The sequence below is a fragment of the Phodopus roborovskii genome, unplaced genomic scaffold (genome assembly GCF_943737965.1).
Source record: "Phodopus roborovskii unplaced genomic scaffold, PHOROB, whole genome shotgun sequence".
NCBI classification, from domain to species: Eukaryota; Metazoa; Chordata; class Mammalia; order Rodentia; family Cricetidae; genus Phodopus; species Phodopus roborovskii.
In genome coordinates, this window is record NW_026126619.1 from 2,507,320 (window position 1) to 2,512,937 (window position 5,618).

The following is a 5,618-nucleotide window of genomic DNA, read 5'->3' on the forward strand; positions in this document are numbered from 1 at the left end:
AGAACAGAGCAAAACCATGAAGGGAGGCAATTTTATTCAAAGTTAATTGTTTTACATCTAGTTAAAGAAAGCGTAGACATTAGGCCATTCCAGGAATGGTATTCAAGAATCAGTTTCATGCCAAAAGGTGGTATATAAATATTCAGAAATCTGCTGGGTAGAATGCAAATCCATCCTGAATAAAACAGAGAACTTGAGAGTTAAAAGGTGAGAGTCTTAAATAGCACACCCAGGACTTAGCAGTTTATCACTGAGCTCCCGTGTTAAGTCTTTCCATGAGCCAGTAAATAAACTTACTTCCATTTGTTCATACAGGGAACTAAAGAGAATTCGAGAAACTACAAGATCGAAGAGATAAAGGAGAAACACACTAAACCAAATAATGTTTGTAAAATAATATTCTAGGCAAGGAGAGTAATTCAAGCATTAAAAACTATAAAACTATAAAAATAGATATATAACAGTTCTGTCAGGAAGAAGTGATCTAGGCAAAGTAGTATTCTAATCTCATCTCAATAATACACATAAAAATCAGAATAGGTAGCAATGAAGCAGTAGATGTATTAGTGGCAATGACTTAAAATACATAAAAGACCGTAGATGAAAAGTTAGGACATGCACAGGCTGACTACATCTGGACAAACCCTCCTTGAGGCTCTTCTCAGGTACAAGAATATACAAAGCATCAGCCCCAAACAGCATAAAGCAAACATGAATAATGTTTCGCAAAAAAGCAGAGATTCTGCTGTCTTTATCGAAACCTGTTCCCAAATCCGATGTGCCAAAACTTGGCAAGAGTGATGTAAAGGATAAGTTTGAAGCGATGCAGAAGGCCAGGGAAGAGAGAAATCAAAGGTGATGTAGAGACGAAAAGCAAAGAAGAAAACAACAATATGTTAGAGAGAGAATGGAACAGGAGGAAGCAGGAGATTAAAGAAATGCTTGCTTCAGATCATGAGGAAGAGATTTCTGCTAAAATAGAAAAGGCAAATGTCCCAAAGCTAACAGGGTTGGTTAAAGGTAAATTTGATGAAATGGAGAAACACAGACAGGAAGAAAAAAGGAGGAGAACATTAGAAGAGAGAAAACACAGACTTGAGCGGGATCTGTTGGAAAAGAGGAAAATACAGCATGAATTAGCAAAAAAGACCTGAGCAGATCAAGGACATAAGCAGTACGGGAACCGAATTTGCAGCAGAGGAAGGCGATGACTCACTGCTTAGAACAGTGGTGCCTGCCAAGTCATACAAAACATCTGGAAGGGCAAAGGATATGGAGGACCTGGAGAAAGAACAAGGGAATAAGAGGCTTAATCATGAAGATGATAAAACAGGAAGACATGAGGAAGAGTGCCGATCTCTCAAGGAAGCAAAGTGTCTTTCATTAGTCATGGATGATGAAACTGAAGCCACAAAAGAATCACATTTTCCTGGAAAAATGAAATTAACCTTTGAAGAACTGGAGCAACAAAGACAAGAAAATCGCAAGAAGCAAGCTGGGGAGGAATTGAGAAGGCGCTTAGAGGAAGACAGGCAAGCCTTTGAGGAAGCAAGGAGGCACATGGTGAATGAGGATGCAAACCAAGATGTGGGGAAAGCTTTTAAAGAATACTGCCCTGGAAAACTCAAACTCGGTTTTCGAGAACTAGGACGGCAAAGGAGAGAGAATGAGAAGAGGAAAGCAGAGGAGGGGGGCCCAGAGGAGAATGGAGGAAGCGAAGGAGGCATTTGCTGAAGCAAGGAGAAACATGGTACTAGATGGTGACTCCCCAGAGATATATAAAACAGTTTCTCAAGAATCTCATATGCCTGGAAAACTGGAATTTTGAAGAATTATTAAGACAAAAAAAAATGGAAGAAAAAAGATGGCAGACAGAGGAGGAACAAAGGCATAAGCTAGAAATGGAGAAACAGGGTTTTGAGCAATGGAGACAAGAAACGGGAAAGGAAGAAGAAAATGAAACTTTTGGATTGAGTAGAGAATATGAAGAACTAATCAACTTAAAAAGAAGTGGTTCTATTCAGGCTCAAAATCTACAAAGTAACTTTGAAAAAAATGGACAGTTGTGTGAAAAAGAAACACAGAAGATAGAAGAAGCGCGAGCAAAGAGGAGAGCAATTGATCTTGAAATTAAAGAGGGAGAAGCAGAAAGCGTCCATGAGACACAAATAGAATCCATCTTACAACTGCAAGAAAACCTGAGTCCCTTCCAAAACAAAGCGCTGCACGAAAAGATTTCACTTTATCTCGGTGCTCAGTTAAAATGTCTATTTTCTGCTCAAGAATAGCTTCAAGTTGGGTAGCATATGAGTCCACATCGTAGTCTCCTTCAGTCATCTCTAGAAGAGCCTTTGCATCCTCTATCCAGTGAATGAATCCCTGGAACAATGCTCTGTGGACCTCTACAACCCGCACTCCCACATCTACCATCGGGGAGACAGCTTCGTGGAAAGTAGTTGTGGAAAAGCAACTTCCTCATTTTATTCACAAAGAAGTTTTAGATCATCTCCCTGAGGGGAACTCCCCACACCCCACTCTATGTCTCCATGTCTCTATGTCATCAATCTGGCTTGGTGGATGGTGCATTATTGGGCGGACATCACCAGCAGCAGTAGGATCTACAGTCAATCCTTTCCCCTTATTTGCATATCTTAATGTATTTCACAAGATTCCACTCCTGGAGAGATTGTGGCAATCGTGCAAATACAAGAATTTTCACCTATGAATGGGGAAAAAGATAAAATAAAAGAAAATTGAAAACAATTAAGACATACATATATATATATATATATATATATATATATATATATATATATATAAGCTGTGTATACAGAAGTTCTACACTGAAAAATAAATTGTCACAATTAAAGAAATACAATAACAAAGTCCTATAGAGAACAAGATGAGCAAAACTTAGATGAACCATAGATTTGACTTGACCGCACGAGCAAAAGCTCAGTTCAGGCCTCTTGATAGGCTTTCTGCTGGTCTTGACTGCTAGGTCCCAGATAGTCCGTCTCTCCAGCAAGGGGCTCAAGCTGGACTACAGAAAGATTTCTGGCAGATAATAGCCACCAATCCTTGTGACAGGTTTTTATTTTGTTTTGTTTTGTTTTTCCTAAAAGGGTTCATTTTCCTTGGCTCTGGGAGAAGGAATATATGGTTCTCTGTTGACTTGCACCTATGGTCACATATCAAAGTCCATGCTGACCTCCAGGCCCCTTAGTCCTTACTCACAAGTTCTTGTTATACACAGCAAAACCTCCATCTTGGGCCTTCTGGTCTCCTCTACCCTAAACTGCCTCCATCTCACAGGCACCTCTCCCTGTCGCTACACATCCTCCTGAAGCCTGCCACGTTTACCATGTGCTCTGTTGCAAGCCTCTTGTCCTCCTTCAAGCTCACTCTTCCCTATCTCTTGCTATCATCATGATTCTTTCCCACTCACCCACTTCTGTAGCCACAGTCAGTCCACTTCTTTTCCTCTTAGCCCTTGACCCTACCAGATGCTTCTGGATAATTTCTCTTTCTTATTCCCTATGAAACTGTGCCCACGATACAGAGAGACCCTTTCAGCATCATCTTTACTGGATCGCTCACTACATTAAGCAGGAAGAAAATCCCATCAGTTTGAGAAGAAGGTATCATCACTTTTAAAGAGATAAAGAATGAGGTAGCAAACACTAGGAACACCATGTAAAACAACACCATGTAGTCAATACCAACCAAGACCTTTAGAACATCAAGATGTTGGACATTACCCAATATCTACTAAATTAGTGTGAGGGTAGACAGGCGTGTGTGCTTTAACAAGCCCACCACGGCATTCTGTTGCATGCCCAACACCGTGTCATGTATGTAACCTGTCTTAGAGCAAGAACAGAAACAATTCATTTCAGGTGAATAATTATGACACTTTGTGAAAGATTAACAACCATAATGTGATTAGCCACATGTGATTAAGTACTTCAGTTTGCACATGCCTACACAATGGAAACTGGCTGGAAATTATTCCTTGAAAGTCATACATGGAAATCATATTTCAAATATATATATGTATATATATTTGAGTTGGCTTTGTGAGAATATATATGTATATGTGTATATATATGTGTGTATATATATGTGTATATATGTATATATTATATATAATTCTTATTATATATAATTATATATAATATGTATTATATATATAATTCTTATTATATATAATTCTTATATATATACATATATATGTATATATATATATAATACTTTTTGTTTTGTTTTTTTGACTGCCATTCAGAAAACTTGCACTCTGGAACTTTTAAGTAAAATTTTATAGTCAAGAGGAAGAAAGGCAGTCAATAAAACTTCTCTCACTTATATGTATCAATTGCTTCTTCCAGAACCAATGCATTCAACTAAACAAAGTACTTTCCTGGCATTAGATTATGTTACACTATTTTATCATGCTATTCCAAATGATTTCTGCCTCTATTTTTAAGGTTTTTTTTTTTTCTAAAAGACCTTGATGAATACAATGAAAATGAAAGTGAATTCTTTTTCATAATACCTATCCATTATCACTAAAAGATGACCAATATCACACACTTGTTTCAATGTGCTTGTTTTTAAAGTGTTGCTTATTCTAATCTCTCCATAGAACAAACCTTTCAAATTCTAGGCATAGAAGTAAGAGGAGGAAGAAGACAAGGAGGAATGAAAACTGGTATTCCACTAAAATTTAAAATCAGACTAGCTACAAAAATGCAGACGGGATAGGTCATGTATTAAATATGCTCTGTGATTTATTTACAGAGACCTTAGGAATCATATCAAAGGAAATTCTTTAAAACTATTTTAGACTCTTCATTTTTATGACCCAAGAACTGATGTGTGTGGTGTTGTTATATTGTTTCCCTATTACTATCCCAGCTTTACTAAAGGTAACAATAATAAAGAAGCTACACTCAACTTCTAAAGGCATGTGCAGGAGAGGAGGTGTTCTGCCCTGAACAAAATATAGGGAAACAAACACACATGCAAATACATACACGTGCCCTCCTTAGACAAACAGCACTGAGGGTCATCAAAACCTCCCATGGGTGTGACATTTTAGTGGGTGGAACATTCTTGTTGGTGATTCAAAGTCACCTGTGCTATTATTTCTTGAGTTTAGATTCCACACCTATCATGGAAAAAAGTAAATTGCCATCAAAAAACATAACCCTAATCATAATTAAAGTAGAAAAAAATTCAAATTATACAAATGCCACTGAAATATTAGTATTTTTCTACAGGCGAATAGGATTAGTAGAAATAATTTTATGGACAGTACTTTTTAATTTTTGTGAAACTTATTCACAAATCTGTTTAACATCTACAGGAAAAAAGTAATTGATATTTTAAACATTTTTCTTTGTCACACAATCATGCCTTTACTAATTTTTGCTACTTACAAACTATAGGACAGACGTATTTAAAATATACTCAGTGTTAATTAATGTTAAAGTTGTACCAATTACATTTTTTGTGCTCATATTTATCTAATTTATTTTATCTTACCTTCTATTTTGGAGAGGAAAACACCAGACATTAAAAATGGATTTTTAACATTTAAAGATTAACATTTTTTT

The 5,618-nt window shown here is 36.7% G+C and overlaps 1 pseudogene; it reads left to right on the forward strand.

The window, feature by feature from the left end:
- The first annotated feature begins 881 nt into the window (after positions 1 to 881).
- On the forward strand, positions 882 to 2,288 carry LOC127237981 (nexilin-like; annotated as a pseudogene).
- Positions 2,289 to 5,618: the final 3,330 nt, after the last annotated feature.